General features: G+C 50.3%; 1 long non-coding RNA gene across 2 annotated transcripts; it reads right to left on the bottom strand.

The window, feature by feature from the left end:
• Positions 1-319: 319 nt before the first annotated feature.
• On the bottom strand, positions 320-2594 carry LOC123929975. Of its 2 annotated transcripts, none has more exons than XR_006815992.1 (4): positions 2486-2594; positions 1756-1841; positions 1121-1283; positions 320-1029 (listed from the first exon to the last, which is right to left on the bottom strand). It is a non-coding gene; the product is annotated as an uncharacterized LOC123929975 (long non-coding RNA). The 2 variants fall into 2 exon arrangements; XR_006815993.1 differs by having other exon boundaries at positions 320-988.
• Between the last annotated feature and the right edge of the window lie 13637 nt (positions 2595-16231).

Genomic DNA, 16231 nt, shown 5'->3' with positions numbered 1-16231 from the left:
CAAAAAAGATAAATAACCTGTTTGTGTTTAAAATCCATGCACCTAGGGGCGCCTGGGTGGCTCAGTGGGTTAAAGCCTCTGCCTGTAGCTCAGGTCATGATCCCTGGGTCCTGGGATCGAGTCCTGCATCGGGCTCTCTGCTCAGCAGGAAGCCTGCTTCCTCCTCTCTCTCTCTCTGCCTGCCTCTCTGCCTACTTGTGATCTCTGTCTGTCAAATAAATAAATATTTAAAAATAAGATAAAATAAAATAAAATACATGTACCTAAAAAAAAATACAAAATCCAAAGCAGCAATACTCTTTTCACAAGGACAGCTACAAAGAAAAGATTCACTTGCTGAAGTATTTGCCTATGGCAGGAGAGGGGTTACAGAATGGCAAAAGGGACTGTGGATAGAAGAGAATCACAAACAAAAGAGGGTCTTTGCATGGACTAGCAATCACAGAACGACATGAATTAGATCTATGATACACTCAAATTTCTGCACAGGAAGCTGAAATGGGATGGGGGTTGGGAGGGGACATAAAAGCAAAGGAGGGAGGAAGGGGGACAGGAGGGAAGCAAGCTGATCTAGGAAGGGGCAGGTGGGTGTGAGTAGGAGCTGTCCAAGAGCGCCCACCCCTGCTCCAGAGGGACCCCAGCACAGATGGGGAAACTTCTTCACAGTTTCTATGAAAACGGAAGACACGTCAAGAGATTGTACAAGGTTCTCATTTCCCAAAATGATTCCAGAATTTTAAGGCCACTAAGCTTGACACCTTTGATTTTGGAACAAATTCAAGTCCAAAGACCCAAATTGAGCCCCGACGTTGCTTCCAGCCAGGCGTGAATCATCCAACAGATGGTGGGTGAGCCGGGCGAGCCCTGGAGGCTAGAGAAGCTCCCAAGACGAGCCTTGCCAAGCTAGGCAGCGGTCCTCTTCTGACAGGGGTGGCAGGACCAGGGGCCGTGTGGGTCCCCCTCTTTCTGGCTGCAGGGATTTGTGACTCTGCACGTTCAAGCAGTGGGTGGTGGGAGGAAGGGTGGCATCTGTCAGACAAGGAAGGCGGGGCTGGAGTCTAGCTCTTCCCCTTCCGTCTCTCAGGACCTCCCCCAGCACCTCCTCTTGTCTGCTTCTCACCTTCAACCTTCCCAAGGAGAAAGGGTTTCGTTGGCTCGACCAGTCACCATCCAATATGGAGACTCCTGACTGAGTAACTTCCATTGGTTCCGCCATCGTTAGCTCAACCAGGGCAAACTGGTTCTCTTGAAGCACAAAGCTTGGTGGCACTGGGGCTTTGTACCTGCCCAAGCGACAGGTGGCAGACAGAGTGGGTCTTAATTTTGAAAGCATCACCGCATTAGTCCATGAGCCCCTTGCCCCATGGCTGGGCCCCACCAAGATGGCTGAAACACCACCCTCTCCTGTCTCTGGCGCCAGTCTCAGAGGGGAAGGCTCAAAGGGTCCTCCTGGTCCCCACTTGGGGGCAGAGTTTAGTGGCAGGCCCATCTATTTTTATCCCCTCTAGATGAACCAGACTGTTCCATCTAATGTTTCATATCTGTAAAGGCTTGGGCTTTATTGATTCCCACCCAAACACTGTCCTCTACGCCCCCAGGGCAAGAATAAGGTAATGACAATTTTGCCCAACAATGTCCAGGAGGACTTGGCGACCAGTGCGGTCCGGACTGGTCTCTCTGGGGGGATACAAGCTGGGAAACTAAAGGCAGGGCCTCCCCAGAGCCTCCCCTTCCCAACCCTGCCAACTGCATCACCTTCTTCAGGGCAAAGAACGGGACCTCCAGAGCCACAGAAGCAGTAACAGTGCAGACGGCCCCTTGAAATACCGTGTTGCCTGTGGCTTTCAAAGGAATGAGATGGAGGACGTTAAGAAAGGAGGCTCCTGGTCATATTCTGCGGGTGCTAGAGGTTACCACAGAGACATCAGCGGCCCTGGTGAGCCCCCACCCCCACCCCCAATCATGCAGGCTCGGGCATTCACGAGCACTGTGGGTTTTACGGAGTATTTCAGAGCAAAACTGAGCAGGGAGAGTGGGGGATACATCACTCCTTCCAGAGCAAACTCTTCAGATATTTTATGGCCCATGACTCTTCCCAGTCCCTGGTCAGGGGGTGCCCACGGCTCTCTTCTTCATGTAGCCCCTGGAGGTTCTCAGCCTCCCCCCCCCACTTCCTGTTTCCTTGATCCTTTTTTGTTTGTTTGTCTCTCTAATCTTCATGAAAGCTGGGTCTGCACGCTGACCCATCTGGGGCCGGGCAGCGGGGGCCTGCCAGAGGGGACGGGCCTGGGGTCAGGGTCCGGCCATGCAGGGTGAAGCCGGAGATGACCCGGGCGCTCCCAGCCCACCTTGCCCTTAGCCTGTTCTGAGGCTTCTGTCCCAAAAAGAGAGGAGAGAAACCGGGGACAGAGAGAGAGCATCACTCAGCCCTCTGATGTCTCCGTGGGATCCCTGCCCTCCTCACCACCCCATCCCTCCCATTTACCTCTCTCTTTTCCTGCCCGTCCTGACTCTTCCCATGGACCCCCACTTCCAGGGCTCTCCTTTCTTTCGTGGAATAGTTTGGCTTCTGTCTGAGCTTCTAACCATACTCCTGCCCACTTCCCTTTCCATCACATTACTCAGGAAACCTCACTTATGACCCTCAACCTTTAGACCCAGCCCTTAGGTCTTCAGAAGGAAGGCCTCTGATTGGCCACTATTTGTCACATGTCCACCTCTTGGAACAATCATTGGGTCCAGGAGGATCGACTAGTAGGTGAGGCCCAGCCTGAGACACTTGGCCCCCCTCCTACGCAGGAGTGGGAGGGGCTAGTGATTGACAGCAGCCCACCAGGAGGACGGGGAATCAGGGGCATTTGCTCCAAAACAAAGGGATGCTGTTAGCAGGAGAAGGCTGGTGAGCACAAAAATCAGTAGCTACCCAGTCCTCAGGGTTCCCTTTGAAGTAGAAGTAGGATATGGGAGAGGGGAGGGAAAGCCTCCCTTCTTACTTTCTCCCCATCACCCTTACATGGGATCAAAAGAATCTATCCTGTTGAAGCACTGCAGAAAAAAATATATCATTTTTGCTTTTAGTTTTAAAACCCATCTGCTTTGCTAAAAATTTTTTTTAAGAATTTTAAACTATGTGAAAGTTCATTTGTTTTGAAATTCTACAGGTTAATTCTTAATTTGACATGTCTTGAAAGATATGCTCTCCAGGGCACCTGGGGGGCTCAGTCAGTTAAGCGTCCAACTCTTGGTTTCAGCTCAGGTCATGATCTCAGGGTGGTGAGATCGATCCCCGTGTTGGGCTCTGTGCTTAGCCGGGAGTCTGCTTGAGATTCTCTCTTTCCCTCTGCCTTCCCCCACTCCAATAATAAATAAATAAATCTTTTTTTTTTTTAAGATTTCATCTATTTATTTGACAGAGAGATACAGACAGAGCACAAGTAGTCAGAGCAGCAGGCAGAGAGAGTGGGAGAAGCAGAGTCCCCAAGCAGAGAGACTGAGGCAAGACTCGATCCCAGGACCCAGAGATCATGACCTGAGCCAAAGGCAGACACCCAACAGACTGAGCCACCCAGGTGCCCCTAAATAAATCTTAAAAAAAAAAAAATGCTTTCGCTGGTTTATCCCCTTTTACGTCTTCCACGTAAAACTTCTGAATGACTTACTTCCAACTGTCACTGGCTTCAAGAGTTAACTTGGAGGCTCTCCAGGAAACAGACGAAGCATGACAGCCTGACCACAGAATTATCGGCCACCGGAAGAATTTAGGTCCTTGCCACCCTGACAAACACGTCTCGCCCCAGTACCCCTCCCGCAAGGAAACTTCTTGCTTCATCTGGTGACCTTGCTTCTGCGGTTTCATCTCAGCAGCAAGTGCTTGTCTGAGCAAGCCTGTTTTTTCATGGATGGCTGAAGCCTGTTTGTGAAGAGGTGAATTTCACGAGAGTTAGGATCCAAGACATGAATTAATTAAAATCACATTGTATTTCTTGTTGATTGCTGAAGCAGATGTTAAGAAAGTCTTATCTTCAATAGTACATTTAGAATCTCCTGTCCTAGAAAATTAGTTTAAAACAATAGCTCAGAAAAGAAATATAAAAAGCTCTCGTGCCATTTATTATTAATGTGATTTATGTTAAGTCTCTTGGCGGCATGCTAAAAACATGCAAATAAATTAGTTCAAGAAGTGGTGAAAATTCAATATTAATGAAGTATTCAAACAAGCACCAACTATACCACAGTATAAATTTGTAAATATTTTCATAAGTAATTCCACTCCATCATGCACAGGTAACACTGAGCCCCCCCACCAAAAAAGGAAAAAAAAAATCCTCATGAATTTATACGGAAGCCTTTTTTTTTTCACTAATGAATTTTCTATTTCATAAATTTAATCTTCGCTTCCGGTTTCTAAAAAGGCAATAAGCGGTTAGTGTTGGCACGCGGCTCCATAGATCATGGGTCGGCTCTGCATGGCGGATGACAGAAAGCTCATGTTACGTGGCTTAAAAAAGAGGAGAATTTGCTTGCGTGTTTGACTGCAAAGGACAAAGGAAATGTGACGTCAGGCAAGGTTCCATCCAGCAGCTTGAAGGATGATGTCACCAAGAACCTTGGAATCTTTCTGCCTCACCCCCCTGGGGGTTGTGATAGTGAGAGCCCTATACCTCGTCCCACTGTGGGACCAAGGCACTCAGTCACCCAGCTGTTGGGTGGCTTTGACCCTTGATGGCTCACGACCCTTGTTTCATACTAGTAAGCCCTCAAATACCTCCCAGCCAAATACCATCCTCTGCCTCACCTGAGGATGCATGGCCTCCCAACGAATGGTCAGGGCTGGGGTACAATGCCAAAGCCTCTTGCCTGAATTTGAGACAGCTGAAGGGCTACCTCAGGGAGCCCCAGAGCTCCCTGCGGGACCAGCTGAACCCTTTGCTACAACCTTATGTCAGTTCCCCTTCCTCCTCTGCTCAGTCCTCCCTGGTTTGCCCTCTTACTGCTTGCGGAGATCCCTGTCTTCTGAGACTACACCCCACTGGGTTTCTGGCTTGCAAATCTCCATCCCAGAACCTGTCTCCAGCGACCCAGACCTGGGATAGCTGAGACTTGGGAAGATTTACAAAGGAGATGCAAACACCCGTTTGGAGTTGGAAGGCGGAGCACAGCAGAGTTAAAACTCTTCACGGGGGCTGCACTGGGATGGGATTGGAATGGATGGGAAGGCGCTGGTGGAGGCATTTCCCAGGCATTTCAGAGGTGGGAGGGAAGTAGCAATCACATGGCTGGACGCTATCAATGCTTAAAGAAAGGCAATGAAAGTTTGAGGACTGAATCATCCATTTAGGGAAAAGTGTGAAAGTTTCCTTGGCAGCAAGTAAAGAGAGACTCTTATCTTCTGCAGATGGAAGGCAGAAAAAGCTAAGCTGGTCTGGGAATTCACCGGAAGAGGAAAGGAGCCGCCACAGGCAAGATGGCCACAATGGCGACCCTTCTCACCCACCCCCTTCGGGAACGGACACCTTCCTCAAGGATGCCTGGGCTAAGGAGCCAGGGCTGATTGTGTCCCCCCCTCTCTGGGGCCCCTGCTATAACTCTGTCCCCACTCAGCCCTATACCAAGTACACCATCATGATCAACCCTACAGCTGCCCAGCGTCTACCCAGTGCCCCTCTGCCGTGATGGGAACATGCCCAACGTACCCAGCCACCCCTGGACCCTCACGGCCCAAGTTTGGAGAAGCTAATGAAACTGTGAGCCCCTCTGCTGACAGGCAGAAGGGCCCCTCTGTGGCCCCAACAACAATGTGAAACCAACCCCGGGGGAGGAAAAAAAAAAAAAAGAAGAAGAAGAATGGAGCTCCAAAGTCAAATTCTCAACCAAGACAAGTCTGCTTTGCCAAGGTCATGCCCCCGTAGAGGAGGACTGGGACTCAGAGACTTGGTGCGGAAACATCTGGGTCCATGCTCTCAAAAATCTTGGGTCTCCTGGTCCTGTTGATCAGAAGTGCTTCGTCCTCCCTGTTTAGGGCTAAAGCTCCCCGCTCTTGCTTGAAGATGGTGCAGGGGTCTCTCTGTAACACAGCTCTCCTGTCCCTCTCCTGGCCACCAGACTAAGAACACGGGTCAAGCCACCACAAAACCCAGCCTGGGCAGTGCTGGGCCTCCTGCTAAGAGAGGAACAGGCCTGCACTGTCCCCTGCAAGAGTTACCAGACCGTGCCACCATGTCCTGGCAGGAGCCCAGAGACTAGACCTGAGCCTGGGTCCTGAGGATGAGGGCCACAGGAGCAGAACAGAAGAGGTTGATTAGAGAAGATTTAATAATATGGGAGCGCTCTGCTGTGATATAAGATTTCACCCCCTGGCGAGGACCCCAAGAGAAGGTGCCAGGATGGCTTTTGAGAGCCTGGAAACAGCAATGGCTCAAATCAAGTAAAAGAAAAGCCAGAACTGCTGGGGCAGGGGGTAGAAGCAAGGACCACATGGCTTCGAGAAGAGGGCCTGAGAGGCTGGATAATCCTGCAGTTGGGGGGTGGAGTGGGGGGCCCGAAAATGGCCCCGCTGACTGTTCTCAGGAGAGCCCCTAGGACATGCTTAGCTTCTTTGAGAAATTCCTTGTTGGCTACATCCTCTATTGGCCAGGGCTGCGGGTGGGATTTGCTGCTATAGAATGGGTTCCCCGAGAGCGGCAGGGATACGAGGAAACTATAATAACAGAGACCAAGTGGTAGCCCTTGACGCTGGGAAAATGGGCACAATTCTCCCAGGAGCCGCCAGGCCAGAGAGGCAGCCAGAAGTCTGGGATCTCAGAGAGCCACGGAACTGGGGAAGAGGACATGGTGTTTCCAGAGGCAAGCTAGATGGGCAGAGAGAAAGAGCGTTGCTTAACTTAATTAAAAACAATCAGCCGCCCCAATAAAAAGTCATGGTCCTTTGTCCAGTTCCCAGGCTAAGGTAAGACCTAGAACCTGCTGAATAAAGAAGGGCCCCGCATCACCAGGCACGTGGTAGGGTGAGTATCTCCAGACCTTCCAGAGGAAGAAGTTGGGTGATTGCTTAAGAAATCGCACACTGGGGAAAGGGGACCACATAGACATTTGGGGAACTCTTGGACACAGAGTCCAAGTGGACATTTACCCAGGGAACTGAGGCATCATCATGGCCCTTGGCAGAAGGAGGACATGGAGATCAGGGAGTCGTCCTAGCCCATGACCAGCTTTCCAGTAGGGCCACCAGGTCCATAGACCCACCTAGTAGGCATTTTGCTGGCCTCGAAATATATAATTGAAATCGACACAGCTGAGAGTTGACAGAATCCTCGCACTGGGTCCTTGCTCTATGGGGTAAGGGCTGTGACAGGGAGGCAGGAGAAGGGAAAGCCCATCGCAGCCAACCAATAATCCTGTCTCATCAGGGTAATGGCAGAGTTGAGTGTCACCCTTCAAGACCTAAAGGATGGTCTCATTGGTTCTCCCATTTAGTTCCCCAGTCTGACCCTCTGACATCCACCACTGTTAGCTCCATAACTCCTCCTTCTACCACATCCAAAGCCACCTTGGGCTGGAGGCCATGGGCTTATAATCAGATGACAGGATAAGAAAAAGGCAATGTTCGGTTCATGGATGGGTTGGCTTGGCATGTGGGGGAAAGCCACCAAAGGACAAGAGCTGCCCTGGAGCTCTGCTCAGGAGTGCCCTGGAGTTGCAGAGAGGAGAAATCCTCCGCATGCTCTGACCTTCAGGTGGTACAGCTGGTCATCTGCTTTGTGCACAAAGAGAAGTGGCTGGGAGTAGAGATGCACGTGAATTCAGGGGGGAATGGCATATGGTTTGGCTGGTCGGTCAGGGACCTAGAAGGAGAAGCATTCAAAGATTGGGAAAAAAGAGGTCTTGGGAAAGGCATGTGGATGGGCCCGTGGGAGGGGGCACAAGGTGTGAAAATTTTTTATCACTCATTAATGTGATCACCGAGAACCTCACGGGGGCTGGGGTGAAGCCAATGCCTCTCAGGCCAGAGAGAAGGGCAAGAGGGCAGTGGGAGGCAGAAACAGCAGATGCCCACTACAGGGACAGATTTGTGTGGGGAGCAAGTGGCCAAGAAAAATGTCCCTAGATTATTACTTTTAGGACGGAGCTGAGAGATCGTGGTGTCCAATCTCTCACCACAGAGGTAATTCACCAGCCCTATTTGGACACTTTGAAGCAGGATGTTCATTACCTCTCCCTGTTTCTCTTTAGGACATCTACTGTCATTCAGCAGTGTTTCCTCACGTGGTCGGCCAGGGTTTCTCCTTCCTACCCTCCACAGGAGGGCACCTACCCTCCCCCTCGCTTTAGGCCCCATGCCAAGCTAGGATATATATACAAGAAAGTCTTTTGGTAAGACAGGGGGAAGTGACGGATACTTCCTTAGCAGAATCACTCGGTGAAGTGCCCTGCGAGAAACGATCCATTTGGGGATGATTTCACTGCTCAGAGTTTGCTCAGAGGGAACTGAAACCTCTCCCTCACACACAAACCACCTCCACTTCCATTAAGAGAAAAACCAGAAAGAACCCTCTGATGGACAGCCTGGAATGGGGAAGCAAATGGATAAAATAAAATGGCCCATGACTGGTTGGGGCAGGGGCGGGGAGGGGAGGAAAAAAATAAGCAGAAACCAGAGAGGGAGCCTTCAGATGTCCACTGGATGGGCTTCCCCCAAAATAGATAAACTTTCCTGAATCCTTCTTGAGGCTCAGACTGTAGGGCTGATTGTCTCATGAGATGGTTTTTTCTTTCTCCTCCTTCCAAACTGAAGGGTTATCCTTACCTTTAGCTTAACCTGGTACTAATTATGTCTGAGTATAACCCAGCTTCTCCCGGTAGGGCCAGTTTCAGAAGGAGGGCAGCATGGTTGTTGCCTGGGAGTGGGGGGACCCCTTGGCCCCCCACTCCGAAAAGCAGTGCCAGCTAACTCATATGTCCATAAGAGACACCGCATCTTAGAGGCAGGATCTAAAAGTTCCCCACTCCTGCCAGAGTGGGCAACGCCCTTGGTGTAAATTTTAAAATACTGTCCATCAGCCCCCAACCATTTCTGTGGTGTATTTCTTCCAAGATGCAAATTTCAAGGTGCAGCCACGGCTCTGATGTGTCTCCCTGAAGGCAGCAGCCGCCCTCAGCTGAAATTATGAAATCAAATCACACGAGGGGAAGGCTGCTTACCCAGGAGGTGAGATTTTATTGTCTAATATTTAAACAGTTTAATATGCATTCCGATGCATTGTCTGAATGGTTCGGAAAAGACCGTGTAGCACATAGACGTGTCAGTCCCTTGTTTTTAACGTTAAGGAATTCATATACAGATTTTATTGACAGAGCATGTTTCTCCCCATCTACAATTAATGGGTTTAGAGAATGTTGGTTTGAAGGGGCACCCACGTCTCTCGGGTCCCCCAGCCCCTGGCTTTAACAGCCTGTGGGTGTGAATTATCACTAATGCCCAAACCACAAAAGCTCTTTGCTCTGGCCTGCAGCACCCCAAATGCCCGGCCACCCCCTCCTCAGCGTCTCTGAATGAGGGACAGCTCTGCACCCAAGGACAAGCCTCCCTGTCTGAACCTCCTCTCCAGCCAGCCACTGCCCACATGTCTCCTGGAAGCCGGGCCTTGCACTGCCTCTGCTTCCGGAGCTCTGCAGGGGTGAGGCTTTGCCCCCTGTCGGCTGGTGTTTGCTGGGGTTCCCAGAGCCTTCAGGCTAGGAAGCGCCGGGGCCTGGGGAGACTGGGAGGTGGAGGAAGAGAGGAAGAAGGGCCTCTCCGCAGCTCCACACCACATCCTGTTCCCTGGGGTCCCAGAGGGACAGAGGTGTGTGCATCCTTCAGCTTCCCACCCATGCCTGTCACCATTAAGGTTCTTAACCAGTTCCTCGGGCTGCCCCAGGGGACATGGGCCTCTCCATTCCCTCCCTTCTCCTCTCTTACTTCCTCATTCCTGGATTTCCTTTCACATAATGTGTGTGTGTGTGTGTGTGTGTGTGTGCATTTGCACACACAGACACAGACACACAGACACACACAGGAATGTAACCCCCACGAGAGCACGTATTTTTTGCCCATTTTATTCACCACTGTATCTTTATTGCTCTGAATAATACTTAGTGCATAACAGGTGCTCAATGAACCTTGTAGAAAGAACAACAACAACAAAAAAAATGGATCCAAGAGGCCCTTCTCCCTCCTCCTGCAGCACAAAAGCCTACACCCGTGTGTATCATTTCAGACCAAAGAGCGCACGGGGCCGCCGGCTCTCCAAGCCCGCAGCCTGCCTACGCTCGCCTAGGACACCCAGCCAGGGGGATGCGCTTGCCACAGGTTATCGGCGTGCCCTGGTCTTGGCATGCCCAGCCTGCCAAAGGAGCTACAGGTCACTGGCGTTCCAGCTCCCGGCCCACTCAGGTGGGGGAGGCCCAGCCTTCCCAGCGCTCCTGGGATCTGTGGGGGAGTGTCGCCGCATTCGTTTCTGCCATCTTGTGCCCCTACCGCTACTCTGCTTTCGCCAGCCTCCCCTGCTGCCCACACGGACCCAGCCCGTCCCCAGCCCGTCCCCAGCCTCCCTCAGCCAAGCCTCCTCATCCCCAGCAGCGGCCCAGACCTTTCCAGGAGTCCGACACATAGGGGACTAGGTTCCACCTCGTCAACAGTTCACTGCAGGGGGAAGGGGAGAGAAGGCCGGCAGGATACTCACTTTCTGCTGCTCCTCCATGACATAGGGTCCATTCTTCAGGGCCTCTAAGCTCTCCGGCCCCCTGCTCATGGCTGGCGGCAGGGAAACTGCCATCTGACCTCAGCCTCCACCCCTACCTCATTTCCTCCCCTTGCCCATCAGCCTGCAACTCCTCGAGCCTTCATTCTGTTCCAAGAACGCACCCACCTTGCTCCCGCTGCGGGAACTCTGCTTGTCCTGGGTCACCCAGCTGGCTGTTTCTGACCTTTATTTCCTTTCGGAATGTTGCTCCAGGAGGCCTCCTCTGAGCACACTGTCTACGGGAGCCACCCAGGCCCTCCCTGCCACCTCTGCCTGCTTCATGGTCCTCACAGCACCTGTCACTCACTGAATCAGTCTTCACCTTGGCCTGTGTGTCATCTATCTCTCCTCGGAACACTGGAAGCCGCCTGAGAGCAAGGATTTCGTGCCATTCACTCCCGTATCCCAACACTTAGAGCGGTGCCTGGCATATAGTAGGTGCTCAAGTAAAATCCGCTGGATGCTGAATGGCGAAGAGCCTCCCTGTTTGGAATTCTGGTCCAATAACCCCCAGGCCCAGAGACAGGAGAGGTTTTCCCTCCTCCCAGTTTCAGGCCCATCCCAGGAGCTCTGGTATTTCATGATGGCACCCAGCTCTTCCCGGCTTGCCACACAGTGGAACCGATGACCCTCCTCAGGGAAAACACCGCACAGGGGTATGGTCTAGCCTTAGCCCCCACCAAACCAGGCAGAAACTCCCCAACGTCAGGACGTTTCCTAGTGATCCCTGAGGGCTGAAGACCACCGTACGAGGCATCGGCGGTCTGGTCCAAGTTAAGTCCTGCCAGACCCAGGCCAGTTTCTTTTTAGCCAAAGCCAGTCAGGGTCAGGCCTGTGGGAGCTTCCTCAGAGCCCCGACTCACGCCTACCCCATCTGTGAGTGTGTGAACAACAGACACACACATCACAAGTCACAGACCACTGAAATCCATTCTGAGAAGCTTCTGAGTCTGTAAACTAAGGTCTCCGCACCATTGCACCCCACTGACATTTGGAAGCAGACCACTTACTTCATGTTCGAGGGCGGGGGTGGTTCTGGTCAGGGACCCCAGGGTCCTCCCCAGGAAGGACAGGTGGGAACCTGCTGACCACCCACGGAACTCATGTCTCCCTGTGTTCACCCTCGGCGCGAAGGGACATTCGATGCCCACCACAACCTTGCAGAAGGCAGTTTTGTCAGGTCTGGCCGACAAGGTCTCAGGAGGCCTCGAGGCCCTCCACGCCGCACCACCCACCCCCCCCACCCCCCCACCTCGCCGCCCAGCGTCCCCACACCCCTTCCTGGCAGCGAAGTGCTCCTCAGCTGCATTATCCACCCTCCTCCACGGGCGCAAACACCCAGGAGCCTTGATTACCTGGCTACGGTTTTAGCTGTTTCAGCCACTCTGTGAGGAGATTTTAAAATGTTAACAGCACAGAAGATGGCTCCTTGAAGTGTTTCCGCAATCAGAAATCAAAGGGGAGGAGGAAACCTCTGAAAATCAGAAGAGGCCAAGAGAGGACCACGTGCCCAGCAAATGCAGGGGTGCGCACTGATGGGAGGGGGTGAGGGCACAAGAAGGTGGTTGGGGGGGGGTGACACATGTGGCCATTCGGATTTAGAGAAGGGGGAGGGCCCAGGAGGAGGAGAACTGAAGGGGGACTGTAAGCTGCACAGAAAGACGAGGTAGTGTTCACCTGGCGACAGCTGGCCAGCCGCGCCGAGGCCGGCCGGGCCGGTGTCTCTTCCCTCCGGCGCTATTCACCCAGAGAAGGCTCTGTCCTCAGTGCCTGACTCATGAGAAAATCCTATCGCGGTAACCAGGGGAAAGGATCCAAAAAGCTTGGAATGTAGAGCGTTAAGAAGAGGAAAACATTGAGTTTGCTTGTTTTCAAACGTTCAAATACACATACGAATTATGAGGAAGTGAGTAAACCTTGGCTGGGAATTCCTGGCAGGAGGGTCGTGTAGACATGGCTCTCTGGATACCATTTTCAGCCTGTCCCCTCCTCCTGCCCTAATAGAACACTCCTGAAATGGCCACCAGAAGAAGGTGGCCAATTCCAAGACTCTCATCACCCCCTGGAAACTAGTCATCCCCACCCAGGAAATCAGAACTTTCTATCAGACTGCACCCCGTGGGGCCACGGGGAAGGCATCACAAGAGGAGCCAGCCTGCTACCCCCTCGGACAGGGGACATGTGTCTAGGACAGGGTAGGGGATGCTGGCCACACTGGGGGTTCTCTCACCCAAGAGATGGTGGGGTGAGGGTGCCCCCCCTGAGCTTTCCTCCCACCTGTGCCTGCCCGCAGCTTCCCAACCACCCCAAGTGTGCTCTGCGTGCCTGGGGGGGGGGGGGCTCTCTGAAGTAGAAAAGAATGCCACCATGCTGCCAGGAATTCCCCCAAACTTTCGATGAACTTATTTGCAATGGTGATGTCTTCTTGAGAATTTAAAAATAATAAAACTCCATTTTTTTTTCCCCTTTTCTACAAGTTCATCCGTGGAGATATCACTCATGCAGCCGGCCCTGACTCCTCAGCTCCAGCTTTCCGCCATGCTTCCTGGGCTGCATCGTGTCTGACGCGATCATTCTCTCTGTGTTTCTCTCTGTCCGTTTCCCTGGATTCCTTCCGTCTGAACCTGACCACGCTCTGAGAAAGAGTCAGGCAGGAACTCTTACCAACTCCCCAGTGAACGTGGCTTATTTCCTTCTTGAGTAGTTGCTGGATCGGCAAAAAAACAAAAACAAAACAAAACAAAAATCCCTTTCTTCTCTTCCCCTCATTGGAGAAATAGGTCAGAGGAATTGGACAACCGGAGATCAAAATGCCCGGCTTATCATTGACAAAGGGGACTGCGGAGAATAGCTTCATAGCTTCGGCTCCTCAGATGGGCTCCCTAGTGGTGGACGCTTGAACTGGACAGGCTTGGCAGGCAGCCCCTGATACACTGCCCCCTGCAGGCCCAAGCTGAGTATTGCAGGCACAGAGCTGCCCACGAAATACTCTGAGAAGGAACTGAGCCCCCGTTACCAATGAGAGAAGATATTCCTCTGAGGAGTGGGGAGGACACTGACCCCCACCCCACCCCTAGTCTAACCCCCACCCCTAGTCTTACCCCCACACGGAAAATGAAACAGGGAATAAGGATTCTACCCTGACAGCCATTCTGGGCAGACTCCCCTCTGAGGATGAGGCAAATGGAAGCTCATAGGATCTGGGAAGGTTCTGCAGCTCGAAGTATAATCATCCCCCGAAGGTTCTGAGAGATCTCTCTGGGAAAAAAAAATTTACTGTTACGCAAGTTTAAATACACACACACACACACACACACATATCTGAATATCAGATTTGAATTCTCAATAGGATTCCAAGAGGGCTCTGGAAAAGATCTAGAATCTATAAAAGATCATAATAACGGGGCAGAAATCTGAGAGCAGGAAGTAGAGCAGGGAGACAGAAACCACAATGACTGGGTTAAGACCCATGATGGAGGCTGTAAATTGCAGAGGAGACACTGGAGACAATGCAATTAACATGGTCAAGGGGAAAATGATGAAGAGATGAAAAGGAAAGAGGCAGGCAGTCTGGCACAGGGGATACAACCTAGGAATAATAGGAATCTGGGGAGAAAAGAGTGGGTACAGCAAAAGCAGTAATCAAAGACCTAGCAGGAAAAAACTTTCCTGGTATACAGAAAGAACTCGGTTGGAAGCTGAGCATATGTTCAGAGTCCCAAGCAAAGTTGACGAAAAGAAGGCCACATTTAGACACACTATGGCAGCATTCTAAAAAAAAAAAAAAAAAAAAAAGTTAAAATTTCTGGAACATACACACAAGCTTTGGAATGAAATTGAAGAGGGAGAAAGGTTTTACTTTTCTTTCAATATCCTTTGTTCTGAGGTGTGTGTGTGTGTGTGTGTGTGTGTATAAAACACCACATGCATATATTTCTTTGATAATTTTAAAAATAAGCTCAAATTGGAGGGAGGGGTGATAAATGAGGATCTTATAGACAAATGGGGGGAAGAAGAAAACAAAAGCCTACATTAAAATGATCTCAAACTTCTCACATCATCCAGAGAATGGATTTTTTTTTTTTTAACCTCAACTCATTGTTAGAAATACATTTAATTTTGGGCATCTGGATGGCTCAGTTAGTTAAGTGTTTGACTTGATTTTGGCCCAGGTCCTGAGCTCAGGGTCCTGGGATCAAGTCCCTCTTCAGGCTCCATGCTTCATGGGAGTCTGCTTCGAATTCTCTCTCCCCCTCTTCCGCTGCCCTTCCCCCAACTCATATACATACATACTCTCTCTCTCTCTCTAAAATAGATAAATGAATCTTGGGACGCCTATGTGGCTCAGTCATTAAGCATCTGCCTTCTGCTTGGGTCATGATCTCAGGGTCCTGGGATTGAGCCCTGCATTGGGCTCCCTGCTCGACTGGAAACCTGCTTCTCCCTCTCCCACTCCCCCTGCTGTGTTCCCTCTCTCACTGTGTCTCTCTCTGTCCAATAAATAAATAATAAAATCTTTAAAAAAATAAAATAGACAAATGAATATTAAAAAAAGAAACACATCGTACTTTGTAACCGATAGATAGATAGATGATATAAAAATTTTAAATCTACCTCTTAGATCTTCAGACATTCATGATGCAAAAATTACCAAAAAAGCACTTCAATATTTTCTACTTTTGCCTATATCGTTCTATGCTTTTTAAAATGCAGTCACAATCTAGTAAATTGATTTGAGTTATGACCTGGGTTTGAAATACACTGATCTAGAGACACCTAAAGGAAAAGCCATGTTGTCATTCATGAACGAAGGGAACAAAAAGACCTTCTTAGGGGTGGAAGTTGTTTAAAAAATAATCCCTCCTGAGTACTGTCCTTGACTAAATCACATACTCCTTTTGCAAATGTATGCTAGGACACTACAAAAAAAAATCGGTTGCAAAAACTCATGAATGAGAAAAAAAATCCACCTTGAGACATTTGCTTAGAGGGCTAGGGAAAGGAGAGCTCTCATATATTCTCAGAAGGATTCATATATTGCAATCTTCTGGCAATAGCTTTTAAACATTGAAATGTACATAGTCATTTCACCCTTGCAAATGTATACACAAAAGCAAAGACAGCGGTGTGGAAGGATACATGACCTAAGATGCTTCTTGCAGCAGTACGTGTAATGGCCAAATAACCAGCCATGACCAACACATCCAATAACCAGTTAATGGTTTAATAAAGGATGATACATCCATACTAAAGTAGTACACATCATGTAGCTATTTCTAATAAACCAGCTATGCATGTATTGACCTGGAAGAGTGTCCATGATAAAATAAACCTAGAACGGTATCTGTGAGAAAATGATTTTAAACAGCAAGTAGTTGAATAATTTCCATATGATCCCATTTCTGTGTACCGCAGAGGGGGACCTACTCAGGGTTTACATCTGCATACATTTA

Source organism: Meles meles, chromosome 18 (assembly GCF_922984935.1).
Source record: "Meles meles chromosome 18, mMelMel3.1 paternal haplotype, whole genome shotgun sequence".
In the NCBI taxonomy this organism is placed as follows: Eukaryota; Metazoa; Chordata; class Mammalia; order Carnivora; family Mustelidae; genus Meles; species Meles meles.
Note: the sequence above shows the minus strand (reverse complement) of the source record. Positions and strands in the feature narration are given on the sequence as shown.